At 40.6% G+C, this 23,549-nt stretch overlaps 1 pseudogene; it reads right to left on the bottom strand.

Annotated features, from left to right (window-relative positions):
* Positions 1 to 54: 54 nt before the first annotated feature.
* Positions 55 to 23,255, bottom strand: LOC115732455 (annotated as a pseudogene).
* Positions 23,256 to 23,549: the final 294 nt, after the last annotated feature.

Here is a 23,549-nt window from a genome sequence, read left to right as displayed (position 1 = left end):
ATTTTACGAAAGCTATATCTAGTAACAACAATTTTACTAAACTCTTAAAGAATTTCATTGTTACACAACGCATTACTGTGACTTGCTAAGAGCATGAATCATGTAACTCTGCACAAGCCTTATGGCGATGAATATAGCAAATGGATCATGTTAAACAGATCCTATACAAAAAGAAAACCTCCTAAATAGAGTGTGAGGCATAATTTTACAATAATTCATCCCATAGGGTATTGTACTGTCGTTTGCATGGTATCACAGTTTCAATGTAAATCGAGATAAATCTAACTCAGTTTCTATGAAACATGAGCTGGGAAGCCAAGAGGTTGAAAGCCATGCCGAAGACTAGCTTGCCATGCTTTGTCGACGTCGGTGATGGTGTGGCCACACTCGTGCTCCTCCCACCCTTCTGTTGCATGTAGAATCCTGGCGACGCGCCATGCACTCATCACTCTTCGGGGCAACCAGTTCTGCAGTATCCCAACCAGAGTAAGAAGAAGATTTGTACTAAGGTTGCTGCATCACTATATAGATTTATCCACACAAGAAATTTGCGAATCGAAACGGCTAGATGGTGATGTAAGGAATGTGTTTCGGCCAATGTAACAATGATACATGCGTTTAGTATGAATGTTGTAAGGTAGGTTTTGCATTTGCAATACAAAAGCACAAGTTCTCTTCCCTGCAAAAATTACAAAAGAACACTCCCTTCAACAGCATAAATAAAGACTAACGGAAATCGGAATCAGAGGCCATATCATACCTCACAAGAATGCACATTCTCAAGGGACGGAGGAGCGATCATGGCCGGTGTTGACGCCTAAATTTTGACTAATCTATTTTTTGCATAAAAATTAGAGCTAATTTTAGTTCTAAATAAAAATCATCTCACATATTTATTTTTAGCGTACATTGCATTGGCATATAATTGGGCAAGCAGAACACTTAATTTAGCATGCGTCTAGACCAGGCACGGGATGGAAAAATACACCGAGAAGATTTGAAACTTCAGGGACTGTATTGCAAATACTTAAAATTTCAGGGACTGCATTGCAAATACTTGGAACTTCAGGGACTGTATTGCAAATACCAAAAGAAGATGAAGAAGGGAAGATGAAGAAGGGAAGATGATGAAGGAAGGTGATGAAGGAAGATGAAAATGGAAGGTGAAGAAATGAAGATGAAGAAGGAAGATGAAAATGGAAGGTGAAGAAATGAAGATGAAGAATGAAGGGTGGAGAAATTTGGCTATAAAAGAGGGAGAGTTCTTGAGAATTGAGGAGGAGAATTTTGTGATAGAGCATTTAGAGAGCTCTTGAGAGGAGTTTTAGAGAAAAATTAGGAGGGGGAGAGTGGAAGAGAATTGAGAGAGTTTGGAGAGAGTTTTGAGAGGAATTTTTAGAGAGGAAAAAAGAGAGTTCTTGAAAAAATTAGAAGAAAAAATTCGAGAGTGAAGAAAAGAGTTTTAGTCGAGCATCATCTTCGACGAGTCCCGACACATATTTCGCCTCTCGCCACCAAACAACGCCATTGCTTGCCATTTTCAAAGACAACCCTTCTTCCAACTCCGAGATCTTAAAGGGAACTATAACGTGTATGTGAGTAAGATTTTGTGTAATAGAAGGTAATCCTTTCCATCTCGATCTACAAAAATGTAATCGTTTGGTTTGAACATTTGTTTGTTTATTTTAGACATGTCACGTGTTCCAAATTTTAGCATTATTACATGTTAATTTATTTTTATAAATACTCGTGATGCTGCGTTTTCTTTCTTTCTAAATCACCCATGGTGTATATCGTACAAAGTTCAATGTTTTACATCCCCATAAAAAAGAAAAAAACAAAAAAATGCATCTTTGAATTTCAAGTAAAATCCATCAAAATTGCCAAATCAAATATTTTTCATGAAAATGGTACGAAAGGGCGTTAGAGAAATCGACGTAACCAAATCCCCGAATTCAAAATCTCCGGTTCGCGGAAATAAGATAGTTTTCTCCCGCTATTTTATTTAGGTTTCTAATCAACCTACCGAAAATGATTAGTGGCGACTCCAAATTCAAAACACGTTGTATGTTAATTATTTGAACCTTAAGTTGCGATTTGGTATGGACTTGAGAGAGTCCGAGTTAGGTTAGTTAATTAATTAACCCGATAATCCATTAGCCCGAAAATTAACTCGTTTATTTTTCTAGGTCGCGACAACGGCGACTCCATCGGGGACTCAAAGAGGACTTAGGCAATAATTTCATGAAAAGAAATCACTTGATTTGGTAAACTTTGGTTGAATTCTCATTCTTAGGTGTTAAATGTTTTGCGATTGGGAGTTATAAGGGGAGGAGTGATCGGCTAACCATTTGTTTTGCGGGCTTGGTGAATTGGAATTGTGATTTAACTTTTGAATCATTGAAGCGGTGTTTGCCTTTAATTGTTGTGCATGATTTATAGTATTTGCACTACACCGCACACAACCCGTGACCGGACCTGGGTCACACTAATAGTTTTAAGATGGTATTTAGATGGTTCTTTAACCTTGGCGGTAAGGTTTCGCTAAAGGTTATCCCATCTAGATCCCGAAATTTTTTTCAAAAAATGGCTCAAGGGTTTGTTCTCATGCACGTGAGGCTACGATGCATGATAATTGCCCTTGTCGACCGAACCAAGCCGAAGTGATTGGACCCGACTAGTCATGACTATTGCACGCGAGGTTGCGACTAGTCATGATGACTGTGCGCGAGGCTGCAACATGTCGTTTCGTTCATCATTTCACTTTGCAAAAGCCTTTTGGATAGATAGAATAAGATTTAAACTCACGATTCATGCGCATGTCTTTGTGATTGACATTTTCTTCGTATGAGAGGTAATTTCTTGTCTCTTGTACCCTGTTATCTCATTTTTATTTTGGGCCGGTCCATGGTTTAGGTTGATTGTTTAGAAGTTTCATTGTCTTATTTCCAATTTCGTACTTTGCTTCTGCAGCTTTTACAATTTCATCAGTTGTCCTCAATTCTGATTTGGCTTATTCCTGTTGTGCGATTTTTACTAAATTCTACGATCGAGCTTTGAGTAAGTGCCAAACATGAAAGTTGTAGACCTATGTTTCAACTAATATCCTACAAAATTTCAGAATTAAATTCATAATTTAAGATGGCCTTTTGTTTTTTCAACTACCTGCGGTTATAACAGTTTTCTGAATGCGATTTTTTGGAAAAACAAATTAAACTGCTTTGATCCGTGCATTTCTAGTCCGATTGGCCAACATAAAAGTTGTTCATCATCTTCTCAACTACAAGCTCGTAAAATTTGGACATGTTTTGATCAACGTGCAAATTAATACGAATTTTTTCGTAAAAGCGGACAAACTGAAAATTACATGTTTCAATCCTTTGGTTATAATCACTTTGTTCGTTTGAGTCTAGAGGGATGCCATGGGCCGGCTCGCTGTTCTTGCTCCCCGTACTAATTTTGGGTTTGTTACCGTGTACAGGTAATTTATCACGGATCCTCCACATATTACTCGATTAGTCGCAAAGAGGATGGCCGACATTAACGCCACTATCGCTTTGCCCGGACGAGAAACTTAACTCATTGACCGAGCCTTTGAAGGGATGATGTCCCTAAAGATGGAGGAAATGATGGCCGCCTTCACCACCAAATCGCAATCATCCACCTCCAGCCTGCCGCTAATCATTCCTGCTCGAATTCCTCCCCGGATAACTCCGGTAAAGCCCCGGAAGCGCTCCCTATCGATAATGCCGCTAGAAGATGTGATCATCACAGCATGAACTCGAGCACGCCACCCGTAGTCCCAATCCCTCAAGCCAACCCCGTGACCCCCGGATTGAATAGTGATGCGGCCAAGCTGTTGGCTCAAATGGAACAGAGGATCCGAGAGGTTGAGGGGATTCACAACATACCCCAGATTGACCTATCTATATTTTCAAAGGTCACAATGCCAGAGAAGTTCAAGATACCCGACTTCGAGAAGTATGATGGGACTTCCAACCCGGTTCAGCATGTCCGGAGTTGTCACAAATGTCAGATTCATGGTGACAAGATTAATGTCCCTCCGAACGAGTTGCATCGGTTATCCGAACAATGACCGTTTTTTATGTGGGGCATTGATGTTATCGGCCCTATCAATCCTAAAGCATCCAATGAGCATCGATTCATCTTGGTAGCAATTGACTATTTCTCTAAATGGATCGAAGCCGCATCTTATTTAGCGGTCACAAGACGAAATATCGTGAAATTTATCCGTCGAGATATCATCGCTCGATATGGTTCACCGAAGCCATAATCACCGACAATGGCTCAAACTTGAACAACAAGCTAATGGACGAATTGTTCAAGGAATTCAAGATCAAGCATTTGAACTCTTCCCCATATCGTCCTCGGATGAATGGAGCAAGAGAAGCCGCCAATAAGAACATTAAGAAAATCTTAGCAAAGACGGCTGAAAATTATCGCGATTGGCATGAGAGGTTGCCATTTGCACTTATGGCGTATCGGACCTCGATCCGGACATCTACGGGGCAACCCCGTATTCTCTTGTATATGGAATGGAGGCTGCTCTACCAGTTGAAGTGGAAATTCCTTCCTTACGTATACTATCTCAAGCTATACTTAAGTGAATGGATCCAAGAGGGCGAGCCAATTGAATCCGATCGATGAAAAGAGACTTAAGGTTATATGTCATGGCCGTGTTATCAGCGAAGGTTGCTAATTCATTCAACAAAAAAGTTCGGCCTCGATATTTTCGGATCAATGACCTGGTCTTGCGAAAATTGCCGCCAATAGTCCCGCTCCCAGAAGGGAAGTTTGCTCCAAACTATGGTGGTCCATATATAGTAAAGAAGGTGCTCCCTGGTGGTGCTTTGATTCTAGCCGAGATGGATGGTCGTGTCTTTACCAACCCAGTAAATTCTGACTACGTAAAGAAATATTATACTTGATTTACTCCGATGTTTTCATAATCGAGTTATAATATTAATACGGATTCACAAGTTGTTCACATTTGGGCATTCGTTTGTTTCATCGCTACCAATTTTTGCTGAGAGATCGTTTCGAATGGGGGGTCTCTCCGGCCCAATTGAATCAGCCATCAGTAGCATGAGATTTACATATTCACAGAGTAAAAGGGGTTATCTTGCAAAAAAATATGACGACCAAGATGAAATCGGTAAACACTTGCATTCATTTCATCCATCAGAAAGCCTTACAAACAGATTATCGGGGTGGGAACGTAAAGCCAACCTGAGCCCTAATGAGCATCACAAAGGAGTTCAACCGACTCTCCATACAGCTGATACTCCGCCTACACCGATCGCTCCGAGAATCGAGATCCGCCAGCTTAAAGAGGAGGAGCTCACATTTCTCTTTAAGCTTGGCTATCTTGTCCTCGTGATACTCGACAACAAATTCCAGGTCATGGATCAGCATTCTCCCGCGAGCTATATCCAGGGTCAGATCGTCCATCCTTTCTTCCAGCCATGTGCATTGGAATTTCAAAACAATATTGAGCGGATCATGCTCAAAGATGGTCTGGGACATGGCCAAACGTTCCACCAAGTTCCCCCTCTCGCGAATCAGCAGTGAGACTTGATCATTACCATAGTCAAGGGCCTTCTTATGATTGTCGGCTACAAGACCGGCCAACATCAAGTTGTCCGACCGATCCCGATAGCGTGCCCTCACAAGATGGGCCAAAGTAACATCTTGATGAGCATGATTGTAAGCCTCCGGGAAGTTAGTGAAGAGGGTAGGGAAGATCCTATATTCCTCTTCTAACTTGGTACCTTGAATAGAAACGGTGTCCATATCCGTAAACATAAGACGGATTTCGGTTTCGACCTCCGGATGGTTGGCTATATAAGAGTAGCCCTGGCCTAGGAGATTATAAAGTTTCTCCCATTGGGCTAAAACCTCAGCCGAGAAGACGCGTGCGGGGAGGGAGGCCATTGTTGCTGAAGTTGCTGAAAAAGAGTGGATGCGAAAGAGTGCTTAGAAGATTGGAGATGAAGATATGGAAGCGATAATCGTTTCGGCGTTAAACCCTAATTTAAAGGGCAGAAAAAAGTCATAGCAATAATTATTGTGGGGGCCGAGTTAATTATCCGGGTAAAACTACGACGTTTCGTCCGTGAATCGCGGATCTACCATCTCGTGGCTCACGAATTCGAAAAAGTTGCGAAATGACTTAAAGGTCTTGCCATATTAAAAGAGGGACAGAATACTGAGAAAAGATTTGAGGGTCCCACCATGTCGAGGAAATGAAGAAGACAAAGCGGGAAACACGAAATCTTGGGAGAAGCACTGGCTTGGTGGTTTTCATCCACGTTAAAAGGAGGCTCGGAACATACATGTTTACTCAAAAGAATTTGGAGAGAGTAAGCATACAACTGAGAGTAGAGTGAACAAAAGGCGAAGAGGTATTTCAATCCAACATGTTTGGAGGCTACCAAAGACTTACTTGGAGGCAACCAACCTAGACATCCCCGAGAATGAACTGCTGAATTTCGAGGCCGATCCAAATAAGCAGGCCGTAAAACCCAACTCCCTTGGCGGTGAAGTTCAAGATCTCGATAACAAAACAACAATAGCAACAGCAGCAGCCGTAGTCAACCCCGAAAAGAAAACATCAAATCAAAGAGCTCGAAGCTGCCTTCAAGGAGTGCCCTTACGTGAACGGAAACGAAAAAATGAGTTGAGCCGAAGCTAGGAATGGAGCCCTTGAAGGTCAGGTTTTGGTTTCAAAACAAGCGGGCCCGAGTGAAGGTTCAAAGTGAAAGTCATGAACTTGCGTCTCTAAAGGAAGAAAATGAAGAGCTTCAGAGATCAAGAGGTATAGGGATGCTCTTAACATCGCTATTTGCCATGTCTAAGAACCCCATCACCTTTGGTGGCATGTTCCTTGATGAGCCACATCCGAGCATTGAAAATGCTCATTTATCGATTCATCCCCCGAGCAAGTTCTCGCACAATCGGATTTCGTTGGGGATACATCCCAGAAAGTCGGCCTTGCGGAGGCAGAACCGATGCCCTTCGGGGAAGTGACATGCATCACTACAATTGGAGTTTCCACGATGTCACAGTCGGCCAATTCAACACCGATGAAACTCCGAATCAGAGCCTACATGAAGCTTGAGTTTTTATTATGGGCTTTCAAAATATCACTCTTTTGAGCATTACTAGCTAGCCCTTATGAATTCTCAAGAGAAGTAGAGACATGCGTGAATGAATGTACTGTTTGTTACAAAGTCCCCATGTGAGACATTCTTCCTTTTACGCCTAGAGTTAATCAAGGGACAAAGAACAAGACTATCCGCAAATATCATCATGCTTAAATGCATGAATTCTTTGTCAGATTTGACTGAACGCCGAAAGGAAAAGCATTAAAAGTCTTCACATAGGTAGATGCAAAAAGATTTGAGAAAAAAAATAGTGCCTCGTTATTAGAGAAAGCAAATAGATTCGAGGAAATAATTGCCTCGGGAGGAAGTGAAAAGATTTGAGGAGGGAAATAATCGCCTGTTCGTAGGGGAACCAAAAGATCCGAGGAGGGAAATAACCGCCTCGTTCATAGAGAAAGCGAAAAGATTTGAGGGCTCCTACATATCGAAAAGGAAAAAGATGACAGATTGAGTGAGAGGCAAGAGTTATTACGAAATGGATCCAAGGCACTAAGACCGGAAAGGAGAGAAAAAGTTGTCCTCTTCGTAGAAAAAGCGAGAACCTATATGCGAGACTAACAAATCAGAAAAAGTTTATAAATGACCACCGAACTCGTCACGAAAGACCACCGTCACTTTTGTGATTTTCGCAGATTGTTTTGCAAGTCCGAGAACATCTAAAGCTCAGTCTGTCGAAACAAACCATTTTCGATCTACATATGGAAGGTTTTAAAAGAAAAACACGTTCATTCCAGGGAAGTATGGGAACCTTCCTATCCCGAAGATCTCAAAGTCATGGTCATTGATGGCAACCCCGTTTCCTCTCCAATCCTCGTGCTATGCTAAGAAGTTGCATGTACAGGATTTTGCTTATGCGAAAGCAACGGATGCCTTACAAGTACCGAGGCGACAAAAGGAGTTTGACATCGTCGTCACACCGTGGTAGGAATCGATATGGACGGTTTCGGTCTCTTAAAGATCATTGATTCCGAGTTAGACATACAGGTCATCGTAGTATCAGCAAGTAATGATCGCAGTTCATCACGAGGGCCACATTGCATGGTGCTCGAGACGTCCTAAAGCCGGTCACGTTCAAGTGCTCCAAAACATTTGGCAGCATGCTGTAAGGAAGCAATTACTCGTACAAAAAACCACGACCAAGCCGACGACGACGATTTTGTCCAAAAGAAAAGGCCCATTTGGTCCGCCAAGCTTCATTCTATATTCATTGAGGCGGTTCGACCAAAGAATCAATTCAAGACGACCACCGGGCTGTACACAAAATGATGAATATAGACGACTCACCATGCAAAGTGTCACAAATCACCTTCAAAGGGTTAGAGATAAGCCAGGAAGCACGATGCAGCTTGGGACCAAGGCGACCGGACTAGAGTTGACTCGGAAGATCAATTCGGAAAACCTACCGAGCAAAAGGTACCCGGCCACTTCCCAATCAAGAATACAGGTCATACCAACCTTCCGCTGGTGGTTCTAGTAGCAGACAGTTGATCATCCCTACAAGTTCCGGAGCAACGACGGAGGCTCAAGCTTAAGGAGTCGACGCTCACAAACAATGTCACCGGTGTTAGCAAGTAACAATGCCCAATCGAGTATCAATTGCTCGAAAAATCAGAAAATTACTTTGATGATGAGCTTGCTACCTTGATGAGCCTGTTTGGAAATGAAGGACCTCCGAGTGATCCGAAGCAAGTTATTATGGGTCTTCAAACAACGATTGTTGGTGTTTAGTCCAAGACAGAATCGTGATCGTTGAAGTGGCCAGAAGAGAGGTGGAACCAATCTCGCATGAATACTCCTTTAATTCCATGTATAGTTCCCCTACGTGGGATATTTTTACTTTCTAACCTGTCTAGAATTTGCCTAGAGTTAAAGGACGAACTTTCTCCTCTCTTGTCAAATGCGTAAGTTCCTTACTAAGCTAGGCCTGTAGCAAATCAATTTGTGGACGACGCCCGAACATCCGTAAAGAGAGATTCCGAATAGCCTTACTTGGGAGAATACGAGTAAAAGACCAAGCGGGCTCAAAGATGGGTAACTCCGTATCGTCCCAATTGGCTCTTAGTCGTTTCAAACTCTAATTTAATCTTATTTCATTCTCAACGGGGATTGCCAACTGTTTGAGAACAATATAGCAAAAAGCGAACCAACCATGGACGCCAACATCACCATAGCCTAGTGGTTGGGGAATGACAAGTGGTCCGAGGCGTCCCGAGTTCGATCCCGGGATTTGGCATCAATGTACAAAGATTAATAAAAACCTTTTGCTTCAGCTTCAATGCCGATTGAAGCTCAACCGATGGTTACAAAACCGGAGAGATAACATCCCGGACATACAATCCGATCCAGATGAGTTAATCTTTTCAATTCAAAGTTCACAAGAAATTCGTACAAGGGTAAAGCGGTATCGTTTCAACTCGTTTAGAACATGAGAACGTACATTGATGCTTTCCCTTTTGATTTTTACAGGGTTCACCGCCTTTCCGATAGGGAAGTATCCATTCTCCCGAAAAATTAATAAGAAATTCCCGGAGCCTTCGACAATCTCATGTCTCGAACCGGATAAAGAAGTTTTGCAACTCATTTGCATGAGCAGGGCAACTCCCAATCCACGCCCTAAGAAGTTTCTTATGTGCTTGCGAATTCCGTCCACCAAGATAAAAGTTGCTGCATTTTATATGCTCGAAAACACTCATACATTGCATAGTTTGTGCATATTGTTCCTCATGTTTAATTTACCAACTCGAATAAGGAACATGAACTACATAAGATACATCGAATGTATGGAATGGGGCATGGCAATGATGAAAGGCAATCCTTTCCCAAACACGTCCCATTTTTTCGGGAGAGTTGAACGGTGGTTAAGTTCCGCATTTCACAAGGTAAAAGGTTTTCTGCAAAAGGTACGATAGCCGAAATGACAGAGGCATTCAGTTCTCTATCCCAAACACTACAGTGATCCATTGATTACCCCTTTTGAGCGGTGGTTTCATTTCTCTACCCTCGTCAAGAACCACCCCACATCGGGGTCCGCACAGTTAATTCTAGCAGAACACGAGGTAAATGGTTAGAAATTTTTTTGCTCGGACTAACATTAATCTTCGGGTGTTTCTTTGCATTTATACTCGAATTTTAATTCAAGTGCCTTAGGATGATGAAGAGCATTCATTTCTCTATCCTATACACTTCATTCTTTGCATAGCCCACTTGAGCCCGCAAATTCATTTCTTAAACCCCGTTGGTGATCATTTGCTCATTCCAAAGACGAAGATAGCATTTTCCCAAGGATTAGAATTGGAGATGGTCTCGTCAACGAGAATTCCCGAATGGACTCATTTCTTGTATGCTAGATTTTTTATGTTTACATAATTTTCTTTGTAAATGTTTATGTTTGTTGTAATTCCCGGTTCAAAATCATGGGATTGTAAAAAAAAAAGGAGAGGCAAACTCAGCTTAAAGGAGAAGGGCCCGCTCTCAAAAAAAAAAAAAAAAAAAAAGCAAAATAAAGAGATGTCGAAGAGCTCTCAAAGAAAAAGGAAAAGAAATCTCTTCTCAAAAAAAGAAAAAAAAAAGAAAAATGAGAGTCGGGAGTAAGAAAAGAAAAGGCCGATCTCATATGAAAATTTCAAGCATAGGAAAAGCAAAGTGCCTACCAAAAGTAAGGTCAATGCACATTCATTTGTAAAGTACTTCTGAATTTTGAATGTACATTTTTGCATGTTAAATTGTAAATTCCATGTACATGTTTGCATTGTGTCTCTTGCAAATCCTTGACAGATACTTGTTGTGAAGAAAACTCCCCAAGAAATCAGTTTGCAAAGTGCAATTTTCAGTAGAAAACTACCATCCCTCATTCAATGATGGTATTCTTTCAAAGACATTTCCAAGACCAAGATCGGTGACTAGTCGACGATAATCACCAACGTCAAGCCCCTTCTCATTTAATTTCCGAGCTAAAACGAGCCTTTTCGTTCCTCGCCCCAATCCTAGCCTACGTTATAACCCTCCAAAGTCTCTTCGATTATGGCACTTGAGTTAACGTAGAGTTAAATGATTTTAAGCATCACTCAAGAAGTTCGAGCAAGATTATTTCTCTCTCATTTTTGCAGGATTCTTGACTTGTAAATCCGGAGCAGATGATGAAGAAATTCATTTCAACAACCTTGACTCAATTAGAGTCCCCTTTGTAAACCTTTGACCTAGCCCTCATTACGGTCCTAATCAGGACCTCCAGATCGGCTCGGTCGTATCAATTGCGAGATTACTTGGATCCTTATCGAATGCGATGATGGAAAGATTGAGTGATTTCTCTTGAATCCCGCAGACAGGATAAATAGCTTTTCTCGAGAGTGAGAGAAAGCCCTTTCGGACTAAGTCCCCCATTCACTCACATTCGAGGTATTCGTAATGTGAGAACCTCCCTGGACAAAATTGGTAATGCAAACTTGACAGAATGGTTATACATGAACCATAGTATGAGTGATTGCATTATACTCATTGTTGAATATGTTTGTGTGTGTTACCTCCGACATTCTATGATAGGTAATACATTCCCGATGTTCGAGTTCCCTCCTAAGGTCTCGAAATTCATCCAAGGATTATTGAATGAGCAAGTTTTCTGGCAAATGCCTACTAGGTACGATACGAGCAATGCTTTCGTTCCTTGATTAATCGTTTGGAGAACCCAGGTAAGTTTTCCGAACCCCTTTTCAAATTAACAACTCTTCGATGATAGTTGTTATGATTCAATTCAGCAATATGCCCCTTTTGTACTTATCGATTCCATTCGATGGTGCTCCTATCAAATATTGTTCAATTCAGGCAATATGCCTCTTTTCTCAGGACGTGAAGACATATGCACCGGCGATCTTGACATCTTATCAAATCATAACGACGTAGCTCTTATGGTTTCAATCTCAGGACGCGAAGACATATGCACTGGCGATCTTGACATCTTATCAAATCATAACGACGTAGCTCTTATGGTTTCAATCTCGGGACGTGAAGACATATGCACCGGCGATCTTGACATCTCATCAAATCATAACGACGTAGCTCTTATGATTTCGGTTTCGAATCACGAAGACGTATGCACCGGTGATTTTGACCTTTAGTCGGCTCATAATGACATAGCTCTTATGATTTTCGGCTCCTTTATCAAATCATGAAGACATAAGCACCCATGATTTTGATCCAAACCAAATCATAACGACGTAGCTCTTATGATTTTGGTTCCCCTTTGTCGAATCGTGAAGACATATGCACTGGCGATTTCAACATTTAATCAACTCACAACGACGCAGCTCTTGTGAACTTGATTTCACTTCTTTCGACTCACAACGACGTAGCTCTTGTGATCTCAAACGACACACATATCTTGCTGTCTTGCATTAGGGAGAAGTCTCGATAACGGATAGGCCAAATACCTTAAAATCCTTACATCCGCAAAAAGAAGCTTGGAAATTAAGAGAACCATTAGCTTACGAGAAATTTGATAAAACAAGTATTCTTGTATGCGATCCATGTGCATGTCTCTCTAACATGAAAAAGGGAAATTATGACACATGTTATTTACAGTCTTGCATATCATGCATCACTTCATTACATAAAAAATGGGATTAAAACTCCCGCCAAAAAGTTCATCCATAATTTGCACCGTCAAAATTTAGGATTCAATTTGTCTTTGAGCGGAACCTCTACGAGCCTCCACTCAAAGAGGGGCAATGTTGACGCCTAAATTTTGACTAATCTATTTTTTGCATAAAAATTAGAGCTAATTTTAGTTCTAAATAAAAATCATCTCACATATTTATTTTTAGCGTACATTGCATTGGCATATAATTGGGCAAGAACACTTAATTTAGCATGCGTCTAGACCAGGCACGGGATGGAAAAATACACCGAGAAGATTTGAAACTTCAGGACTGTATTGCAAATACTTAAAATTTCAGGGCTGCATTGCAAATACTTGGAACTTCGGGCTGTATTGCAAATACCAAAAGAAGATGAAGAAGGGAAGATGAAGAAGGGAATATGATGAAGGGAAGGTGATGAAGGGAAGATGAAAATGGAAGGTGAAGAAATGAAGATGAAGAAGGGAAGATGAAAATGGAAGGTGAAGAAATGAAGATGAAGAATGAAGGGTGGAGAAATTTGGCTATAAAAGAGGGAGAGTTCTTGAGAATTGAGGAGGAGAATTTTTGTGATAGAGCATTTAGAGAGCTCTTGAGAGGAGTTTTAGAGAGAAAATTAGGAGGGGAGAGTGGAAGAGAATTGAGAGAGTTTGGAGAGAGTTTTGAGAGGAATTTTTAGAGAGGAAAAAGAGAGTTCTTGAGAAAAATTAGAAGAGAAAATTCGAGAGTGAAGAAAGAGTTTTAGTCGAGCATCATCTTCGACGAGTCCCGACACATATTTCGCCTCTCGCCACCCAACAACGCCATTGCTTGCCATTTTCGAAGACAGCCGCGTTCTTCCACTCCGAGATCTTAAAGGGAACTATAACGTGTATGTGAGTAAGATTTTGTGTAATAGAAGGTAATCCTTTCCATCTCGATCTACAAAAATGTAATCGTTTGGTTTGAACATTTGTTTGTTTATTTTAGACATGTCACGTGTTCCAAATTTTAGCATTATTACATGTTAATTTATTTTTATAAATACTCGTGGATCGGTGCGTTTTCTTTCTTTCTAAATCACCCATGGTGTATATCGTACAAAGTTCAATGTTTTACATCCCCATAAAAAGAAGAAAAAACAAAAAATGCATCTTTGAATTTCAAGTAAAATCCATCAAAATTGCCAAATCAAATATTTTTCATGAAAATGGTACCGAAAGGGCGTTAGAGAAATCCGACGTAACCAAATCCCCGAATTCAAAATCTCCGGTTCGCGGAAATAAGATAGTTTTCTCCCGCTATTTTATTTAGGTTTCTAATCAACCTACCGAAAATGATTAGTGGCGACTCCAAATTCAAAACACGTTGTATGTTAATTATTTGAACCTTAAGTTGCGATTTGGTATGGACTTGGGAGAGTCCGAGTTAGGTTAGTTAATTAATTAACCCGATAATCCATTAGCCCGAAAATTAACTCGTTTATTTTTTCTAGGTCGCGACAGCCGGTGTGTAGTGGTAGAAACAGTCGCCGCGCAGCTTTTCTGGAGGCAATTGCGAGAAGGGAATGAATAAGGTCCCTTTTGGTGCTTTTGAGTGGTCTTCTTCCATCATATCATCTCCAACTATCCATATCTAAGAATACACCAGCCGTCAGTGATCGTTCACGTGTATCACCATCATCATAATAAGTTCTTAGGGCATTATATAGCGATTAGGGTATCCAATTCCTCTTAAGAATCTAAATAAAACCAAGAAGCTAACATGTTGAATCCTTAAAAGCCCATGCACATTTATAATTGAAGCCATTTGGAAGAAGGGCATGATTCATTCACCTTTGGAGCATGGCCACTTGAGAGAAGCAGATTGCTGTCACACTTGTGATTGAGTGATTTGTTCAGCATCTCGTACTCATGCTCATGCAGTGTAGCCACCTAAAATCAGTTTTGTACCACCATTTAAGAAGAGTAGCTAGAGGTAGTGACCCAAATCAGAAAGACAATTAAAAAATGGTGCCAAGAACAGCCCTATCGGACTTGAATATAACAATTATAAGGTAAGCAAATTGATGCTATCTCCATTATTTTGAAAATTGACAGTTCTTATAGGGAGATGAAAGTTCACACGTTTCGATCGACAATTAATAACTTTTTTTGCATGTGCATCGTAACTAATGTCCATGCTATATATAATTTGCTATTGAATATAGAATTTATTTGCTGATCCGAAAGCTATAATTTGATGCTGAGAAACGAGTGGAATTTTCTTAACTATTAAAATATAAAAGAAAAATCTACTTTACTAACGAGAATCGGGCATCATCTTCTTAGCTAGTTGAGGATATGAATTATCTTCCTTTTTTTCTACCTAGGAAGTCCCTTTTAAGAAGAACATATCAAAATATTTAAATAATAAATCACATCATCATCTAACAGCTAAAAGTTTTAGAATTACCATCCAAATTATTTAAGTCACCTGGATTCCACTTTGGCATAAAGCAAAAGCAATGGCATAGGCCACCTTGGTTGGCCTCCCTCTGAGGAGGACTTGAACAGTTCCTTTGGGAATGCTATTGATCACCACAGCCACTGCTAATCCACTCCCATCCACAACTCACTTTGAGCTCAGGATGCTTCTCCACGTATAACCCGCCATGTACGTTCAGCTCCTCTCCCTGCAAATACCAAGTTTAGAGTACACGGCTATTATTATCCATCTTCTTATCCTATAATGAATATAAACTAATTCGATTGGAAAAGAGAGGATATGACGATAGTATGCTCGAATACTGAAACTTTCATTTCGTGTATTTAAGTCCTAAAAGTCACAATTTCGTTGCATTTGAGTCCTTTCATTTAGTTCCATCAATTTTAGGTGGAGGGAAATGCAACCTGATTTTTGTAATTTTTTTAATCTAGTGTGGGCCATTAATAAATGTTGCCATATAGTTTTATGTACAAAGAAACTTAATGGAGCCAACTAGAGGATTGAAATAGACGGCTCTGACAAGTTTAAGGATTTAAATGTATGAAATGAATTTTTAAGGATTTAAGTGTATTACCGTGGTAAGTTTTGGGACTTGCCTATAGTGTTAGGATTGGAGAGTACGACCTACACCCCAACATGTAGTTGTCCCTTCTTTCAGTATTTGGGGTTGGTTCCTCTTCTGTTTTTTTTTTTTTTTTTTTTGTTTTTGGCTTCTAGCTAAAATTCGTGAGGTCATCATCAGTTAATATAACGTCCACCCCTTGAAACTACTCGTTGCCTGACATTACATCAGACTATAAGTTATGCTCCCATTCCCTCTTTTAAGTGTTAGAGAATGGTTATGTATGCATTATAGTATAGTCTAGCACATTAAATAATTGAGATGTTGAACCCTATGGAACTTTTATGGCCGTAAACTTTGTCTTGCAAAAAGTGTCCATCACGAACCTATCATGATTCATATTATAATATGAATGGGTTGGAAATTATAATGTCATAAGATGCTTGCCTGGTTCAAGAGACCCAAGCACAAAACCTTGGTCCCCTTTGCCTCTGCCTCCAAGATGGCTTTCTCAATCAGACCATGGATCGACTCCCTTTGCCATTGCATGAAGTACTAGAAAGAAGATCAAATAAATGATTAATACAAATGAGAAAATGACCAAAATAAGAGCACAAAAACTTCCATAACGTGAAATAAAAAACCAATTGGGCGGATAAATAAAAAAAAAAAATCTCACTTGAATGCTGTATTTTGGAATGACCCAAGTTTGTACTTTGAGTTTATTGAAGCGATGCCGCTCAACCACAAATGTGCGCCCATAAATCCTAGTAACCATCATGGACCATAGTGTCACAGGCCAAATCAACCAGAGATACCACCTTGACGATCGGTCAAGCCGGGACGCGAGAGAGGCGAATCCCACCCGAAGATGATAGATTGACTTGGGAGTCGTGAGATGGTTTAGATGCACGACATCGAGCACTTCCGACATCGGGCTCAACCACAAATGTGCGCCCATAAATCCTAGTAACCATCATGGACCATAGTGTCACAGGCCAAATCAACCAGAGATACCACTTTGACGATCGGTCAGGCCGGGACGCGAGAGAGGCGAATCCCACCCGAAGATGATAGATCGACTTGGGAGTCGTGAGATGGTTCAGATGCACGACATCGGGCACTTCCGCCTCTCGTTTGAGCGAAATCTCATAGAGTTCATTGGTGGACTTGTCCATCGTTCCGTAGATGTAGTCGTAAAATGGCATGAACAGGGAGTAATTAGTCCGGAATTGCGTGTGATGTAATGAATGAAACCTGCAACATTGGAATCACGTGACTAAATAATGTCATCAATTAGCCAAAAGATTAATCGTATGGTTCTTTTCAAGTATATTGTGTGAAAACTTTTGACGTACAGGCAGAGCTAATCCCCATGTGGAAAAAAAAAAGTATGTCCATAAATTTCTCAACAAGGTCGAATTATACAATAAATGCGATTGGTGACAAGTCGTCGAGTTTCAGACTTTAATGTTCTCGAATTTCCCCTCACCAACAAGTTGAACCCCAATCCTTGCACACGACTCTATCCTTCAGACATAGTGACTATTTAAAACCGAACCAAGGACCAGTCCGGATGGCTATCAAAAGCCCACGGCTGATCAGTCCACCGATCGGTTCATATGGTTTGGATTTCGTATCTTTCAAGGCCTTTGTCCAATATAGGGTGGAAGAAATTATGACCCGTTGATATAAAGAAAGAGAGTTCTCCTTCTCAAACGTATAATATAAATAATGGGCGACTATAGTTAATCCCCCAAATTTAAAATGTTATTAAAAAAGCCAGGATGGTCCATCACTTTTTTCCAATTTCCAATCTAAATTGGACTCAATTAAAAAGAAAACGTTAAAAATTTGTCAAATTAAATATTTAGGACCGAATCATACCGATGCATAAGTTTAATATTTTTTCAATATTTCTTAAGACATAGAGCGAGCAAAAAGGTTTGAGAGGAGATGCAAGATAAACATGTCGACAAGAATAAAGATCATGAAAATATCATCTCGAAAATGTGAATCTTGAGCCGGGTCCAAAATGTGGAGGACTGTTAGAACAACCCGCCCTCAGAACAAGACAATGATGGAAAGTGAAAAAAAACCAATTTAGAACCTTTTGGTTCATCATCCTAAACCTTATTTAGCCAATTAACCAAACCTTTATTAGTAATACCAAACCTTACAATAGTCAATTTAGTCTAAAATTGATTTATACCAATATTTGATGAAATCAGACAAAAAAATCCACGTGGCCTAACGGATTTTTTAAAATTTTTTTATATTTTAAATAATTTTAAAAAACAAAAAAGCTTAAAATATTATTTAAAATATTAAAAATATTAAAAAATATCCAAGTTACGCTAGCAAGTGAACCCAATTTTCGATCAAAATTCGATACTCAATGGAAAATATAAAGATTTAGGCCAATGGAATATTTAGGACAAATTAGCACTAATAAAAAGTTTAGACAATCACCAATACAAAATTAGGACAATCACCAAAAAAGGTTACAAATCACTAATACAATAAGTTTAGGACTTTTTTGACACTTTCTCCCGTTGAATTCCTCAACCACCTTTTCTTCTCTTTTTGCAATCCCCCCACTCCAGCGTCTCCGAAAGAGACAGGAACTCGTCCAAGCACCATGCAACCCAAGAAGATCGAGGTGCCTTCAGAGCAACCATGGCTTTCTGTTCCCCCTGACACAAACATAAATCGCTGACCTAACTATCATCACAACTACTACCATTGTCCCACAGCCAAAACCCCATTTATGCATTGGGCAGCTGGAGGCCGTGCGACCTCGGCGTGGCCCCTGCACGACCCCATGAGGGGATCGCCCAGGGTAATGTCGCTCAAGCATCAAAATTGAAGTTTAGATAGTTCAAACGAGTGTTAAGTTGGAATGCTAGTTTCGGCTCAAAGGCATTTGAATGCTAGTTTGGGCTCAAAGGCCTTTGAAACTTTCTTGCATTGGGGTATGGGATCTTTGGAACGCTAGTTTTGGCTCGAAGGCCTTTGAAAGGCCTTTAGAGGTTCAAAGACTTTTTCAAATGATGCGCCAAACGCATCATATTTAATTTAAGACTCTTTCACAAATCATATACCAAATGACATGGCCGACAGTAAGTGGGGTTGTACTAAACACTCAATAATAATGCCCATCACATTTGTTTGTATACTAATTTTGTTAACCAATCTTAACATATTCACCGATAATCGCATACTTTTGTTGAGAGAGAGAGAGAGAGAGAGAGAGTTACGAGGGGGTGCACATGAGGTACTTGAGAGGGGGGAAATATGAGAAGATCCACTTAGGAATGAGCTCGAAATTGCAGTGCCCCATGTTGTTCATTAGGTCGATGTACGTCACGCAGCCGACAAATGACACAATCAATGCCGTCCCCATCCACACCGTCGTGAGCAGAGGCATCGCGAACAGCGCGAAGTACGCCACGTACTCGGCAAATGAATGAATCACAGCTGCAACCAACCCGAGATTTCAGCGACTAAGTGGTCGGTCTGTACAATTGAACTTTAACAAGAGGAAGATAATGCACACTCGGTTCGATTATGGTGGTGGCCACGGGCGGTGGACAGAAGAGTCAGTCGGTTGGCAGTTGAGGAGAAGAAAGAGCGAGAAGAGGCAGCGGGGAGCCGGGTCAGCTAGTGGGCAGCCGAGGAGAAGAAAGAGATAGAAGAGGGAGTAAGTGAGATTTGGAGGAGAGGTTTGAGTGAGGTGTGGTTGACTAGTGTGTTAAATCTGAGGATTATGGACGAGGACACATTCCCATTGTGACAGAGAACCTCACACCCCACTTGGACAAGAATAAAGAGTACTATAGGGATGACATTCCTTTCATGATTGGTGTGCGAGCGATTTGGTGTCATAGTTTCCTAGACATAAGAATAAAAGCAAAGATTTGGAAAGGTTTGGTGTCATTTGACTTGTTGGGTGTTTACGATGCTCACAAGAAAAGAGACACTATGCACACGCATCACGTGAGCATCATAAACACCCAACAAGTATGATTAACACTAAGGCTCCTTTTGTTTGATTAAAAATGAGTTATTTGGAAGACATTTTTCAAACGATAATGACTCATATTGCTTAAAATAATTAATCGTTCAAATTTTCTTTTTCATTATCCTAGGTGAGGTCAGCCTGGCTTGGGCAAGGTTGGCCTTGTTGAGCCAAGGGGGAGCGCCGGTGAGGGCCCCTAGCCCAGGCAATGGGTTCCACTATTCAGGCTCTATTTCGAAAGCAGCTCTACGACGATGTGATGTGGGTGTTTGTTCTGGAAACCGCCCGTCATCAACTGGCTCTCTCTCTCTCTCTCGGAATCACCGGACTTAAACAAGAAGAGTCCCACATGCAGAGATGGAGAAGATGAGTTCTTACAGGTATTTGTCTCAGTGACGATGGAGGAGTGATGGTGAGAGTGATAGCGGGAGTAGAGATAGTGATGGTGAAGCGCCTTGTGAAGCCAGTAGTAGAGGAACTCCACCGGCCCCATATGAAGCAGAGCTGTGGTTATTACACCGTCTGACCTCCACACCGGCAAGCAAGAAGCTCCGGCGACTGTCGCCGCTCCGGCATAGAAGATTAATCCATTGAACAGTATTTGGTCGTCCCTGCACAACAATTGAACAAATTAAACAAGAAAGGAAATGTTTAGCAATTACTTTATCAACTTCATTCTAGGAAATAACAAGGCTAAATTGAAGAAAAACACATGGATAGGCTGTAACAATTTGTTATGTGTACGGCCGACCCCGTTCCTTAATTATAGGATCATGCTAGCTTATGGATGATATGATTACGAGATGCTAATGCGCCTTACATTTTGACTGGCTGCTAAATTTATGTGTCATTTGATGCGAAATATTGTAACTTATCCTATAGACGAGTGGTTAATTACATAATTATATTCAACATCCCCTACAATCTTCAATTTACCAATTTATGAAAGCCAAAAATTTCAGATATTTTATTGCCAAGATTTAGAGTATTATTTAATCTAGAAAAATTACGTAAATACTCTATGTGAATCTATGAGTTGATATAAAAAATTTGTGAATGTTTTCGGTGCTAAAAAATAAAATAACTAAAAATATTAAATGCCTACGCCACAAGAAATAGAAAAATAAAAGGTCAAAAATAAAAGCCACAAACTCTTAATGAATAAGTGTCAGCAAAACTAGTTGTGATGAGACGTGTGAAGCGCGAAATTTGACTCTTCATCTAAGTAGCACCGATACCGACACCGACACGCGTCACGACACGACATGTCGATACGTCATTTCTCAAAAATAGAAAAATCCGACACATCGGGGACACGTTATATTAAATATTTTTTTAAAATATAAAAAAATAAATAAAGCCAACATAGGTATTATATGCACTGATTTTAATCGTAGATGGCGAGCTTTCACTTACGTCAACAATTCGACAAACTCAAGAATTGTAAAAAATAGAAAGATATCATATTCTGGAAAACTTAAAAGCATGGCACAATAAAAGCATACCAAACGAGATTAGAAGGTTTTATCTTTTATAAAAGATCCGAAAGTTAGCATTGCCAGGTAGTTAAGGCTAAATTTTTAGAAGATGGGTCAGTCCCACAACTCAGAGAGAAGGAAAGGGAAAAGCGACGACGGGGGTCACAGTTCTACAATATCTAGGGTTCCAAAGTCCAAACTGTCGTTATTAAGTTTTTTCTCTTTTTTAATAAACTTCACATGTCCGACACGCCGGACTCGGGTGTCGGTAGAGTGTCGGCCCCATTGACCAAGTGTCGAAATGCTGATACGCGGTCAACGCGACCGACACGGGTGTCGGGAGGTGTCGGACGGGTGTCGGTGTCGGACACGACACTCTCACTTAGGAGGAGTGTCGGTGCTACATAGCTCTTCATTTCTCTCTTCTTGTTGATATTATCAACTTAATTAACTCTTGATATGGTCCCCTTTTGTGGTTGAAGAAACTCAAAAAAGAGGTTAGACCCAAAAATTGGAAAAGCGTAAAAAAAGCGCTAAACCTATTACATTGATGTCAATTTAGTCCTAAACTTTTTAATTGTGTCAATTTAGTTTTAAACCTTATGATCTAGTGCCAATTCAGTCTTTTTGACTACTTTTAGCTTGATATTACTGATATGGATGCTAGTTGACCTACATGACATGGCCCACGATGACTTTGACGTTTTTAAGTAATTATTTTTCCTTTCTTTTGTTTTTCTCTTCTTTTTTTCTCCTCTTTCCATTGGCTAGCAACGGCCTCACCCTAGCCCGAGTGAGGCCAACATAAGACGCAGGTCTAGCCCAAGCTAGGGTGAGGCCCGGTGAGGTCGACACTCGCTTGTGGTGGCGACGGCCACCCTTGCTCAAGGGAGCCACGCCCTCGCCGGCCACCGAAAAGAGGAGGAAAAAACAAAATAGGGAGAAAACCAAAAGAAAAGAAAGAAAATTAAAATTTTGAAAATTTATTTACCACGTCAGCGGGCCGTGTCATGTAGGTGGGTCGGCATTCACTCAATAATATCTAGCCAAAATTAGCTGGAAGACTAAATTGACATTAGGATAAAAGGTTTATGACTAAATTAGTATGGATAAAAGGTTTAAGTCTTTTCCAATGCTTTTTCCCAAAGAACAGAAGGGCCTTTAATGATCCTTTGAATCCCGGTAGAGACAAAACAAAAAAGTTCTGGAGGGATGGAAAAAGGAGATGATAAGGAGGGAAGAAGGGAACCGACTAGTCTCTTTCCCGGTCGACTTGCTCGAATTCAATGCCCTTGTCGACGATCCTACCATTCCCTCTGGCATTGCCGTATCGAGACAGAGTTATCCAAATTTGGTTATGGAGCATCCTCCATAGCAAAAATGGAAATATCAGGAACGTGGACACGTCCCTCTCCCTTCCATTGCTGTTGACGAAGACGTAACCGCTGCGTACCACCCAAGGAGCCAACGTTGCGTACTGCACACAAATGAATGACAAAAGGGAGCTGTCTTTAGGACAGTTGATAAGCCTATTTAGCTGGAAATTAAATGGGAGACGCGACTATTTTGGTGTACAATGAAAGGGACAATAACAAATCATCTTAGGAAATTTGCCTCAAAACGTTTTCAAGAAAGTTGCCTTGCAAGAAGATTTTGTTGCCCTTATCTAATATAGCATCCTAGAGATAGCGTGCAATAAGGAGTCTTAAGACTTGAGCAACCGAAGAGAGAGAGTTGACACCTTGAAGCTTCCAAGAGGCTTCCATGGCCAATCGGTGAATAGTCCTGGTTTAGAAGCCATGACGAGCTTCGTCTCCACCACTCCCCCCTCTCCCTCTCTCTCTGAATCTCTGTACAGGCAATGCGTTCGTAGGCTTTGGACCTTATATAGAGCTGCTCAGCCATGCTACGAGGGAGAATAAGGGGTGAAAATCGCATTAATGACGGTAGTTGCCCTTCAAAAGAAGGGGGTTTTGTTAACCAGTTATGTGAATTTATATATTTGCTGGCTCATATAATATACTGTTATCTAAAAGGAAATTTTTCGTGAGTGCGCTTAGAAAACTTTAAAAAAAATAAAAATGAAGGAATCAAGTTGGGCGTGGAAGTCACGGAATATTTCAACATTTGTGTATTGTGAAAGTTTTGGATATGCATTGAGAAAAGAGAAATTCTTACATGATAGTCTTCAATTTACTGTGAGAA

The sequence above is a fragment of the Rhodamnia argentea genome, chromosome 9 (assembly GCF_020921035.1).
Source record: "Rhodamnia argentea isolate NSW1041297 chromosome 9, ASM2092103v1, whole genome shotgun sequence".
Classification (NCBI taxonomy): domain Eukaryota; kingdom Viridiplantae; phylum Streptophyta; class Magnoliopsida; order Myrtales; family Myrtaceae; genus Rhodamnia; species Rhodamnia argentea.
This window is presented reverse-complemented; position numbering and strand designations above follow the sequence as displayed.